Source organism: Coenobita brevimanus, chromosome 56, assembly GCF_032717465.1.
Source record: "Coenobita brevimanus isolate Jiangsu-jjx chromosome 56, ASM3271746v2, whole genome shotgun sequence".
Classification (NCBI taxonomy): domain Eukaryota; kingdom Metazoa; phylum Arthropoda; class Malacostraca; order Decapoda; family Coenobitidae; genus Coenobita; species Coenobita brevimanus.
This window is the reverse complement of record NC_137009.1, coordinates 22,998,645-23,012,796: the sequence shown is the minus strand read 5'-3', so window position 1 is coordinate 23,012,796 and position 14,152 is coordinate 22,998,645. Positions and strand designations below refer to the sequence as shown.

Here is a 14,152-nt window from a genome sequence, read left to right as displayed (position 1 = left end):
GTCAAAGAATGGACTAAGCGGATGACTGGGTGTCGTTGAGGGAGGACACTGCACTCGCTTGGTCTCTCTCCTATCACACTATGTGGAAATTCAGGAATGGCGGCACTGCACGCTCTGGCCCAACCTCCTTTCGTGGCGCTCAAACCTCGACTGACTAAATCGTGGGAAAGAGGGAAGTGTTGTGGCCGCATTACTAACGGCTAGAATGAGCGAAACACGCCCAACATAAATCACTCAGTGAAAGTGGTCACGCACAAAGACGATCATTTATGACACATTGGAAAATTGCATGAAAAAAACACTCCCGACCGGGTAAATACACAGCGGTTAAACTGAACGATAAACACTGGGATTCCATTAGAGTTCGTGGTTTCACACTAAAATTAATGTCAAGAGCCGACTCGTGACAGTTACCTCTGGTACCTTTTATAGGTCCTCTCCTTGTTGTGGACAGCATTTGACCAAGCGTGATTAAACCAAGGCTTTCTTGCATTAGTCAAAGGATATGAGAACAGAATGTATGCTTCCATGCCCAAGTGAGTAACCTTCGTAATGTGCAAGCACACTCAGATGGCTCCCTGCCATGGAAGCAATAATCATTCTGGGGGAAATCAAAGAAGTACTACCTGAGGGCCTCCCAGTCTGCAGCTCCAAAGTGCCAAAGTCGACGTTTCTCTGGAGGGTCCACAGGCCATACCAGTGTGATAGGATATTTTAAGGTAGTAAGGTTGTGATCAGAGGAGCCCAGCGGAAAGAAAAGATTAACAGTGTAAGCAGAAGGATTAGTTGTAAGGAGGTCAAGTATGTTGGAGCTCTCTCCAAGGCGGTCCAGGATACGGGTAGGGTGCTGTAGAAGCTGCTTTAGGTCATTAACCCGCGCCATCCCGGTGATGTGAATTAACGTCCGCACATGATGTACACTCATGTCCCGGCGACGTGAAATAATGCGGCAACATTGCAAGGTCCCTAATTTCCACAATTTTCAATTTTCGCGAGTGATTTCGCGAGTGATATTTGGCATGTTTACACGGGACACCTTCCTCTATTCCTCTACAAGATGCCAAGCAGGGACAATGCCTTACACCGCATAACCTCTCCTCCCCCCCTGCATGCCATTGTCTCGGCAATTCACCTGTTACCAGTGACCTGGCCAATAAAGACATTCAGGGCCAGAGGGATTCCCCAATCGATGACAATGTGGAGGACAAAGTTTACATAGCATTAGAGGAAGAAACAGTCAGAAATGATGATCAGGTAATGTGGGAAAAAAAAGGTCATGAATGGTGATGAGTTAGTGAGTGAAACAATGCTTATAATCCTATATTACTGTTTGAAAACCAATATACTCTTGTACTATATATAAATTCGTACCAAGTAAATAAATAAATACTGTTTATGAGTGGATAAAATAGTTACCCTCCCATAGAACTCGTTTTCTTTGGTGCCAGCCTGTTAGAAAACCCAGTCAGGTAAGGAGGTACTCGTACCTGAATCGAGTATTTTAAACCTCAGGTGAGCAATCTCTCTATGAATTTTCGATGTTTCTCACCAAAAGCGGATGTTTGAGCCAAAAAAAAAAAAAAGATCCAAAAATGTCGGGACTGGGGCATACCACTGCCCAGAAAACGTCGGGATGAGGCGGGTTAAGGATAGAAAAGATGTAGACCTGTTCACCAGGTGGATCAGTGAAAGGAGAGAAGAGCCAAAGGTGGTGGTGAATACTGAAATCTGCTAGAATGGAGATTTCAGAGAGAGGAGAATATGTTACATCACAGCAGTAAGATATTCAAAGATTTTTGGTAGTCATTAGAATTAGGGGATAAGTAAGCTGTGCAGATATATTTAGTCAGAGAATGACAGGAGAGCTGATGCCAGAGAGTATAGAGAATTCAGAAGAATCAAATTCAGGAACAAGAGAGCAATATAAAGTTGCATACATATACAAAACAGTCACTCTTGGCTTTGAAGTGAGTATACAGTAGAGAAAGTAGGAGGATACAGAAAAGGGTTTGTTGTCAGTTGCCTGAGACAGCTGAGTCTCGGTTAAAAAGAGAATGTGAGATTTAGAGGAGGAGAGGTGGTGTTAAACAGAAAGTTAGAAGAAAGCCCACGAATGATGCAGAAATGAAGAAGTGAGTTAGGCTGCGTTTCCAGGCAGCTGGTAGAGTCGTCACCAGGAGAGGGGCGGATGGTGTGGGCAATTATGGTCCCCCCCCCGCCGGGAACTCCGAGGCATGGTTTAAGTGCACCATTTTCCGTTTTTTTTTTTTTTTTTTTTTTTTTTTGAAAAGGAAGTGCATGTAGTTTGGTGATGACAGTTACAGAAACTTGTATTGGAGAGCATGTTGGCCTACGCTCTGTGTTACTGAAACATTGAAAAAGTTCAGCAAAGGGGGATGGTCAGGAACTACTCCCGAGGGCTGATGAAACGGGAGCTCCAGGTCTCTCTGTCATCAACTTTCCACCCACCTTGGGAGTACTGCCCTGCTCGACTGGTGCTACAGTCAAAACATGCAGTTCCGTGCCTGTGGAAGACACTCTTTGATGGTGTTTAGATAAGGCTGACTGGGCAGCATTTGAGGAACATTGTAGGCCTGAATTCAGTGTTTGTGAGTCTGAGAATGTGGATGATGCAGAACAATACTTCAGTCTACTGTTTTCCACACTGGGATTTCTTCTGTCCCGTGAATGTCTGGCAGCTTCCGCAGGAGACCTGTGCCTTTGTGTGCCCTGGCTCAAAGTGTCTGTAAGGCAGCTGGCAGAAGATATAGGAAGAAGAGTAATATTATTTCTCTGAAATTTAAGTAAAAGAAAGCTTGAGCACGCTATCGGTGGGTTCTGAAGAACTCCCGTAACAACTCTTGTTGCGACTGATTCCTCGTCTACTCTTTTACCATTGGTATGGAAGAAGGTGCTGACTGTTCGCAGTGCTTCTGTATCTAACTCTTTGGATGTGGCAACTGCTATGGCGGAACACTTTTACAATGTCTCCCGTTAGGATCCATCTCAGACATTCAGTTGTTACCGGTAGCAACAGGAGAGGCTTAGTCTTTCCTTGCATTCTAGGGGGTGAAGAAACCTATAACACATGCTCCCTGAATTACAAGCTGCTCTCCGACAGTGTCGTGATTCTTCTTCTGGTCCGGATGACATACCTTATGCCATAGTTCGCCAATTACCTGATGAATCTCTTGCGTTTTTGTTAGACCTTTATAACAGGATTTGGGATTAAAGTATTCTGCCCACTTCTTGGAAACTGGATACAATCCTTCCATTTCCTAAGCCTGGTAAGGACCATTCTCATGTTTCTAATTACAGTCCTACTTGTCTGACGTCTTGTGAGTGTAAACTGTGTGAGAATATGGTTAGTGTGAGGCTGGCTTGGTTTTTAGAGAAGAGTGGGTTCTTCTATCCTTCACAGACTGGGTTTCGCAAGATGAGGTGTACATCTGACAACCTCCTCGGACTTGAATCAGCGATCTGTGAGACTTTTGCCTCGAAGCAACATCTTGTTGCTGTCTTCTATGGCCTGGAGAAGGTGTATGATATGACTTGGCGGCATGGCATCATGAGTACACATCACAGCTCTGGGTTGCATGGCTGTCTGCCAGTGTTGCTCCAGGAATTCTTGTCAAACCGCAGGTTTCAGGTCCGAGTGGCCTCCCCACTCTCTACCTCTCGGGTTCAGGAGGAGGGTGTTCCACAAGGTAGTGTATTAAGCATCCATTTATTTGCAGTTGCCATTGACGGCAAATAGACTCATAGCCTCAGGGAGTATCATCCTCCCTTTATGTAGAATACTTGGCAATATGGTCTGCTGGATCCTGCATGTCGGTGGTTGAGAGGCGAATGCAGATGGCATTGGACAGGGTCGCATCTGGGCAGACCGAAGAGGTTTTCATTTTTCTTTGAGTAAAACTGTAGCTATGCACTTTCGTAGGATTAGTGGAGTTCACCCAGACCCTTACTTATTTCTCAGTGAGCACTAGCTCCAGTGTGTGAAGGAAACCAAGTTTTTTGGTCTAAAGTTTGACTGCCGGCCGACTTGGGTTCCACACTTGCAACATCTGAAGGTGTCTTGTATGTGGGCTATGAACTTCTTAAAGGTTTTATCCCATACCCATTGGGATGCTGATCGTACGACTCTCCTACATCTATATCTGGCGTTAGTGTGATCTAAACTTGCCTATGGTTGTGAGGTTTACTCCTCTGCTACTGTGGCTCAACTTGAGGTTCTTGATCCTGTACATCATGCTTGTTTGTGACTTGCTACAGGGGCTTTTACGTCCTTCCCAATCCCTAGCTTCTTGGTGGAAGCTGGAGTGCCTCCCTTGGATTTGCAATGCAATTCCTTCATCATTCGTTGCTGGAACCGTTTGAGCCATATCCCAGACTCACAACAGTTTGTGTGTCTAAGTACTCATTTTTTAATTATTATGATGTGTTTCTTCGTGCTCCATGCCCTTTCGGGTACAGGGTTAGGCAAATTATGGGGAACTTTTGTTTTTCCATATGGCCTGTCTGCCCTGTCCGGGTTCCAAGGATTGCCCCGTGGTTGCTCCCAGAGGTGCGTTTCTGCAGGTTTTTTATGGGCTCCAAGTCCTCCTTCCTTTCCCAAGCCCTTTGTCAATTGTTTTAAGAACGTACATCTCATTACAGTGGCACTGTTCCTGTTTATGTGTATGATTCGAAGTCAGATGCTGGCGTTGGGTTTAGGGTGGTATTTCCAAGTTTTGTACGAGGTGGGAGTCTTCCTGTTGATGCATCTATTTTACTACAGAATTTTCTGCTATCATTTTAGCACTAAAATTTATTTTAATTCATCGTTACATCTCTTTTACAGATTTTAGTGACTCTCAAAGCACTCTTCTGTCCCTTGAGGGTTTTAACCCTACTCACCCGTTGGTCCTTGCCATCCTTGAGTGGCTTTACCTGATTGAGCAATGGGGTAAACTCATCGGGTTTTGTTAGGTCCTTGCTCATGTTGGTGTAACTGGTAATGAGAAGGCCGATGCACTGGCCAAAGCTGCTTCTTCTCGTCAACCCCCTGCTAATTACTCACTTCCTGCCCTAGGTTTGACTTTTATCAAGTTTGCAGTTCAGGCTTGTTGGCAGGCAAGGTGGGATGCTGTTCGTGACAGTAAACTAAGGGGGTTGCTGAAAGGGTGGTTATCAATTGGGTGCTCCTCTCCATGTCTAGAAGGTTGAAACTGTTGTGATGAAACTGGCCATTGGGCACTCCCAGTTAACTCATTGGTTCCTGATGTGTGGTGGGAACCAGCCATGCTGTGATGACTGTCTGATCACCCTTACTACCCGGCACTTGTTGGTCAAATGTCTGAGTCTGGGGGACCTGCAGCAGAGGTTCCTCCATACCCATAGGGGGACGGATGGTGCCTACTGTCTGTCCTCCGTGCTTGGAGGAACCTCTTTCTTTTCACATGAAGTTTTTAACCCGCTGACTCCCACTGACGTATATATACATCCACACGTTTTGTCCTGTGAGTCCCGTTGATGTATATAAATGCGCAGCAATTGCAAGGGCCCTAATTTGCACAATTTTCAAAATTTGCGCGTGATTTTTGGTAGGTATACATGGGACACCTTCCTCTGCAAGATGCCAGGCAGGGACAATGCCTTACCCCGCATGACCTCCCCTCCCCCTGCACGCCATTGTCTCAGCAATTCACCTGCTACCAATGACCTGGCCAGTAACAACATGTGCCACGGTATGAAATTCAGGGCCTGAGTGATTCCCCAATCGATGACAATGTGGAGAACAAAGTTTACATAGCATTAGAGGAAGAAACAGTCAGAAATAATGATCAGGTAATGTTGCCAAAAAAGGTCAGCTATGTTGATGTGTTTGGTGAGTGAAACAATGCTTATATTGCCTACATTACTGTGTGAAAACCAATATACTCTTGTACTACATATAAATTCATACCAAATAAATAAATAGATACCGTTTATGAGTGGTGTGAAGTAGTTACCCTGCCATAGAACTCATTTTCTATGGAGCCATCCTGATAGAAAACCTAGTAAGGTAAGGAGTACTGCTACCTGTATCCAGTATTTTAACACTCAGGTGAGCGATTTCTCTATGAATTTTCGATGTTTCTCCCCCAAAGCGGAGGTTTGAGCCAAAAAATTTTTTTTTCCAAAATTGGTCAGGACTGGCAAGAGTCAGTGATGGAAAATCGGTCAGGACAGGGCGGGTTAATTTCTTGAGGGAGGTGAGCCTCCTCCTCCTCTTATAGTCCAGTGAAATTTTTTGTCAGATTTTATTGTTTATATGTTCATTATCGTGTCCTGCAATACTGCTGTGTGCGCATAATTATGTATATGTATGTATATGTATATATCCGTATTAATGAATTTTCGGCGCCATATGACCAAGCAGTTGCGGCACCATGCTATTTTAATAATTCAATTCAATTCTGTTCATGGTTACCTATCTTATGTGGTAATATAACAAATAATGTTTGTGCTGTCTTTAGACAGAGTGGGTATTCCCGTGTAAAGGCGTGAATGTCGTAACAATCAGGTCGTTCTATATATATTTTGGTAATATTAGTTCTCCCGTCATCGTGGTGTAGAATTCCTAGTGTTTTTTTCCTGAGCAATGACATGTATGTTGTAAAATAATAAGTATTTTATTAACTTTTTATGTCAGCGAAAATAATTCAACTATATATAAATACAGTTAATATTTACAGACTTACTGGTAGGCTTTTATCGAAAATATTAAAGACATAATTGATTACCCCACGGGGAAGACACTAGTCAGCTCGCCAGGACGCCATCTTTGTGTGGAGGTGACTCCTCCCTGCACCATTTTACACAAGGGAAGTGACTCTCCGGCAGTCACTATCATCTTCAAATTCCTGGAGACATCAAGAGCAATCCTGGGCTCCATATATGAAACATATGCCCTGTTTACTTCCTGCACATCACAAGAAGTAAACAAACACGTGTATCTGTCTGGTTTAACTAATTCAACAAATGGCGTCACCTCACATGCACTGCACTCACAAATAGAAGACAATATTACAGCACAAAGATATGTGACAGGTGCAACACATCAACAAACATTTCTACCACATCAATCATTCCCCCCCTCCCATTCCCTCATACTCACAAAATTACTGCCACAACCCGGCCCCATCACATGAAAACAGCACCTGTAACATGGATTCATACTGGACGAACATCACCTCGAACAGGCAAATTAAATGTTGATGGTCTCTACTTCACAGAAAACAAAATGAAAAACTTTCTTACCAACCACAAAATAACAATAACGTCCTACCAGAAACAAAGCTCACAGGCACAAAGAAAAAAATGAAACATTGATAAGTCATCACACATCTGCACAGACAGAACAGATGAATATAGAGGAGGGCTCATCAGGTGCATGAAATACTGTTTTCTGCAAGTATACACCAAAGGTAACTTAATCATATTTCCCAGATGAAACCATACAAAAAATTAAAATCACTGAGAGACAAAAATGACTACAAACAAATAAACACCTCCCGGGCCATGAGAGTACAATACAAACCTCAGCTCCCCCTCTTACCACTGACGCCTATCACTGCTGGGGACTGGTACACAACCAAAGAAACTTCCGATTTCTCTACAATGCAACACCATTCAACAGCATGTAATCTCAGTGACACTTCACAACTCATCTACATTATATATCAAGCAAAATATTCCTAATCTTTCCCAGACATAACATTCTGTTCACTTACCCGTCACATAACATCAACGGGCAAACAGTACCACAGCTCTCTTGCAGGCCACTTACCAGTCATAATCACTTCAGGAATGTGTTCTTGATCAGAACAATCACAATACTTACACAGACCGCGAGAAAGACTGGGCTACGCTTACAACATTTCAACACACTAAAAACACAGCCTTCACCAGCATTGACAAAAATATTTTAAAAATTTACACCGTCATACTTTCTGCAGACATACACTACATTCTACGAGGAAACAAATGACACTACAATTCAAACATTACACCAGAGATTGCTTGCATCAAAAGACAAACATAACTCCCCCCTCCCACACACAGAAGACACCATCACAGAAGTCAAACATAGCTCCCCCTCTCCCACACACACAAGACATCATTACTGAAGTCCAACAAGCAAACAATAAAATCAGAACAAAGAAAACGGAAAACTGGAAGATCATTGTAACGACATTCAACCACTACAGATCCCTCTCGGCTTCATAAAACTATACTAAGTCACAAACATGTTCTTCCAAGACACATTTCACCATCACTTCCAATACTAAACACATCCTTTCATACAGAGAAAGAGCAAACATATTAATTAACCACAAGTACCATAGCTCGCTTCACACCAAGATGCACTGCGTCTGAAAAACAATACCCTCTGCACAGCAGAGTCCTTTCCCCCTGACAACAAGACAAATCCATTCACTCCAGATCGAACAAAGTTACAGTGAAAATATAGAGCTCTACAAGCACAGGGTCGGATGATATCAATATTCTGCACCTGATATAGGTAAGACCACACTTCATCCAGGCGCTGACAAATATTAACTACTTTTCTTACGCCTTCTGTACTATTGGAAAAGTAGAACAGGCATTGCTATTCTCAAACTAAACAATGATCTAGAACACCCTTCCTATTGTGTACCGATAACATTACCTTGTACACCTTGGAAAATAAATGAACACCATATTTTTAACAACGCCACACCTCACACTCCGTTTGTCACCTCACAACCTGGTGATAGAGCACTACACTTCAACAACGCCACACTGACCAAGTTCACAAGATGCATCTGACAACATGAACTGCACAAGATCCACACACATACGTTTCTTACAACATTAGACACTAGTAAATATGTTTATTCCATCCCCGACGGACACATATTGGCTATAACATAAACATGAAAAACGACTAATACTGGCTTGCCAACTATATATTTGGCAGACAAAGACATGTGACATTCCAGGAAAATCATCACGAAGAAAGTTCCTTATTAGGGTACCTCAAGGCTTTGTTCTTTCACCTATACTTTTCAATCTGTACAGCCAATATATTCTTACAACACAACACCTACAAATCTTGTTTCACATGCAGATGTGTTACAATACCAACTACATACCACTTCGCAGACACAGCATGTTCACTGCAACAAGATGACCTTTATACACTTCAGGCCTGGGTCACAGACAACATGCTGACGATTGTTCCAACCAAATCTACCATCATACTTATCAACAGTGGCAACCATGAACACAAATTCACACCTAAGCTCACACTTAATGATGTACCCGTGCCTCATACCCCTCCCACCAATATCATTACAGTGGCATGACACTGGGCACGCCTTCAGAGATCATATATATATATATATATTTTTTAATGCATCCGACTTTGGGCATAGGCTTTAACAGCTTGTTCCTTGTGGTCCAGTGGTCCTCCTATGTACTGTATCATACGTCCCTATATGTCGCCACTTCGGCACTAACACCCACCGTCCATGCTGAATACATGTTAGGGTTGTCCCGTAGAGGGCTGTTGTCTTGGTATTAGTGTCCTTTTGCAACATGCCAGTTCTAATGGTAAACTAGTATAGTCTACCTGAGCGAAATTCAAATCATTTTAACTGTTCGCTCCCCCAACTGGGATTTGAAAACATGTCTTGTAGAACATCGGAAAACTTCTCTACTGATTTGGCCACCGCCTCTGGGGGAACAACTGCAGACTTCTAAAACACACACACACACACACACACACACACACACACACACACACGTCACCAATTATCTCACATGTACCCCACCTCCTCCCCACCAACTCTTTCCCAACCCGACCTAAGCCATCGTGGGACAATTTCCCAGCTCCGTGGAATAGGAAGTTCTGCACGTTCTGTCTTCTCCAGGGGTACATTCTGAGCATGGAGCAGGTTGCCTCCTGAAAGAGAAAGGGATGCGAGGGATCTTCGTCATAAGTGAGTGCCATTTGGTGGCCGATTCATTCAGTACCGCCCTGCCCTACACCACCCAGAACCAGTTCACAGTGATTCTAGCTACAACGATGGCAGGACACTTTTTTATTTATCACATGCTCCATCTGAATGTGTGTCGCGGTTTCTTTGAAAGAGAGAGAGAGAGAGAGAGAGAGAGAATAAATGAAACTGCTAGACGAAATGAAGGCTTGGTCTAACTGAACCTGATCGATACGCGTGCCTAGAGGAGGGAGTAGTGACGTCACAAGGCAGAAACTCAACAACAAATCAACCAATATAATTGAGCTGGAACTCTTACGTGGCCGGCTGAAGCCAAAGCAAGCTCCTTGGCCGCATAAAAATATCTTAGTATAATGTTTTTGCTCTCACCTGGCCTACTATTGCCCCGTCTTCATCTTGAATGCTGAGTTGTAAGTTTGTAACAATAAATTAACACAAGAATATGAGGCTAGTCACAAAGAAGTTCTATGGAAAGGATGGAGGGCCGTAGTATTTTCTTTTTCAGTCACTGAGGTTCGTGAGATAAGCTATACTGTAAATGGACGAAAATCCTGGCCATGTTGGAGTAAAAGGAGAATAAAATAAAATTTTGTAAATATGCTCTACTAGTATTGAACTTGCTGTTAGCAGTTATAGTTTCCATGGTTATTTTTTAAATTAACATTCTTAAACTTTTAATACAGTAATTACTTTGTGTGCTTTACACAGACCATTCCCGACCTGTTAGATGTTGCTTTTCTGGTCTGATTAGTCAACACACCAATGGTAATGTCTCCTCAACTGATGCAATTTTTTTTTTTAATCCATAACTGCACATTTAAATGATGAATTTATTACTCGGTGGTGTTTGGTAGCTATAATTTTTTAAAAATTACTTTCAATGTGTAGATGCTGCCATTTTGTTTATAAACAACTAAGCCCATTCTAAACATTCAAGGGAAAGAGTATTCAAGATTATGTGTTGGTCATTCACATCCATGCATGGCCGTGTCTGTGGAAACTTGATATGACTGAGGCTGCTTAACCCTGGGTTTTCAGTCCACCCACCAACTGCCGTCAGGGTTGGCAGTGGTTGCCAATTTTGGCATTTTGTGCCAAATTATTTACCAAGTACGCTATTTTTCTCTGCCAAAGAAATTGTCATTTTCGTATGGTTAAAACAAAAGTGTCATATTGAAAAATGCCTATTGAGGATACATCTTTTTTTTTTTTTTTTTTTAGGGGGGGGGTAGGAGTGTAGAGGAGAATTCCACCTCAACCCCTACCTCTCCTGATACCCTCTTGAGCCAGAGCCCCAGACAGAAAAGGTGGCTGTGTCCTTTCGAGACTAGGGACGAGAGGTATGTGGCAGAGGTTGGCCAGGCCACCTCATCCCTCACCCCTCCTGAAACCCTCATAAGCCACATCCAAAGCCGGAGAAAGTGGTGGTGGACCATCGGGGGCGGAGATTAGCCTGCCCATGGAGTTCGTCGTTAACAGTGGTGAGCAGGCTTGTGTGCTGCATCGACTATTGGGGGCCATATTAGAAGGGCCTATTTGCAGCATTCATACTTAAAGCACTCCCCCCCAACCAATTTGAGGGCAAAACATCCCAGTTCTTTATCGTTCCCAAGCCTGGATAAATGGGGAGGGTTGGTGTCAGGAATGATATCCGGCCATAAAACCAGAAAAAAGGCAAATTTCACCAGGATTGCCTCATCCTAATTTTTCGGACAGAGCTGTATGGTGAAGACTGGCCAATCATTAACCCCATATGTAGGTGGGAAAAGAAGGAAGACAAAAATGATGAAGATGATTAACAACAAAAATGAGTTTCAGTATCTGGTAGCCTTTGCTGCCTCCCACATTTGCCTAGTGACATTAGACGCTGTATGAAATGATTGTCGGTCAAGAGTGCTCTGGTTTGGTTTTAATTAGACTGTGAGTAAAGCCATCAGTTTAGCTTACTGTCAGCTGAGCAGTGTCTTTGAAAATCTCTCTTGTCTTTTACTTATAATCAGTTATACCAGGCATGCTAGTCATGATTTCTTAACTGCTACTGACAGAAGATAAATTGATTTTCATCATAAGCATCATAGAATTATAAATAGCCCTTATCTTCGTGAATTGACTGAAATTTAAAGATGAGCTATTTTCCTATAAATGTCCAGGTGGAAGAACATTTTATTAACAGTATATCTTATGACCAATGTTTAGGGTTCAATTGGCAAGTGTGACACTTTAATGAAAACGAAATATATGAAGCATAATGTTTGCCAACGGCCATACCATATTGAGTACACCGCTTCCCGTCCGATCAGCGAAGTTAAGCAACGTTGGGTCTGGTTAGTACTTGGATGGGTGACCGCCTGGGAACACCAGATGCTGTTGGCATAACGTTCTCCCTACGTGTCAAGTGGGGTTGGTGGAGGATTAGTGCCCCTCCCTGTAAAACAATTAACTCTAAGCCCTTGACCACCCTGTTTGGGATACATGGCGTTTGGCAATGAATGAATGAATAATGTTAAACATATAAATGTTCTGTTTTGCTGAAACTGAAGAGTGGCAGTGAATGTCTGTCTTTGATATCTTCCCATGCTGAAAATATACTGTATTATGAAAGGGTAAAATTAACACAAGATAATATTTTCAAGAAATTCCTGAAGATTTGTGTACAGAGATAAAATAATAACGTATATAATACAAAAACATGTTACTGGAGTTCCCAGTGTGTGCATACTGGATCCAGTAACTGCAAAGTAATAAATGACTCATTTACTTCAGACTGCAGCCTGGATGCAAAGCACAGTTTACAGTTTGGCTGCTCGTGCATTATTGTATGTGGATGAAGATTAGTTGTCAGTTTAAGTTGTCGAGAGAGAATGTCACACGGTAATTTCTGCTGCAAGAAGGTAGCCACAGGGCATATCCAGCTCAGCTCAAAATTAAGAAATAAACGACATAACTGCTGTCCCTCCAAAGGTTGAGAGGCTGTGACTATGGTTCTTGTTGCAGTAGGGTTGTTGCAGTAGTTTTTCAACCCGACGTGATAAAAGATGATACTGTACTTAATTTTCTTGACGTATATAACTTCTTTTTTGTGTGCTTTGGGTCCACTGGGATGGTCATCTGCAATGGTAGATCAACAGTGCCTTGGTCATACACCAATATTAACTTTGCACCAATAGCCTGGGTGGCTGTTCATTCATGTAGGTATGGCAGTACATCAGCAAAGAGGTTTTCTGACGAAGGTGGTACAGAAGAGGTCTGATTAAGGTCAAAGAATGCTTTTCGGGGTTTTAAGTCGTGACAGTTTACAACTTTAGAGTCTCCTTCAAGAGATACAAAGACTCTGGTAGAAGCAGTGCAGTATTTACACCTCGAGTGTCTCCTTCAGAAACTACATAGGTGTTGCTAGAAGCAGCGGAGTCTTTATCAATGTATCTCTTTCAGGAGGTACTGATGTATTGGTAGAGGCAATGCAGTATTTATATGTGTAGAGTCTTCTTCGGGAGATGCCAAGATGTTGCTGGAGGCAATGAAGAACGTTTCCACAGGTCGAGGAGGGAACCAGTTTTCACTGAAGCTGGAAGGTGGCTAAGAAATTTTTAAGTAAACAGTCAGCTTTACAGTTCATTTGGTGGGGCCTTTCCTACAGAACCTTTTTTAGAAGTCGAGTTGCTGAAAATAGAACCAGGAGGGGATGCTCACTTTCTGTGGTCTCTGGGAAGGGAGTTAATATTACCAGTTTACCCTTTCCCCTGTTCTGCCTTTAAAAGAAGCTGAAATGAACATAGCCTGTTTCAAGGGATGTCTGTGTGGCTTAAATGACAGTAATTTTATTTACCAACGATTATTAATATATTGGGACTGAAAAAGTGCTTAAAAAAAGATGAAAAACGCACTGAACAAGAGACTACTTGGGATGAGAGGATTTTCAAAGTTCAGAACCCAGAACCAAATTCCACCAGCAAGAAACGTTTGGTGAACACAGTGTCAAATGAAGTAATAGGTATAGAAATCTGAACTTCTCACATCACAAATGCTGTGTGGATGTGATTGTGATAGAAAGCGTTAGGAGAAATACATTGAGGTGGTTTGGCCATGTGGAGAGGATGGAGAGCGAGAGGCTTACAAGGAGAGTG

General features: G+C 42.7%; 1 non-coding gene across 1 annotated transcript; it reads left to right on the top strand.

The window, feature by feature from the left end:
- Nucleotides 1-12,282: 12,282 nt before the first annotated feature.
- Nucleotides 12,283-12,401, top strand: LOC145401839 (5S ribosomal RNA). Its single transcript, XR_013897680.1, has one exon. It is a non-coding gene; the product is annotated as a 5S ribosomal RNA (ribosomal RNA).
- Nucleotides 12,402-14,152: the final 1,751 nt, after the last annotated feature.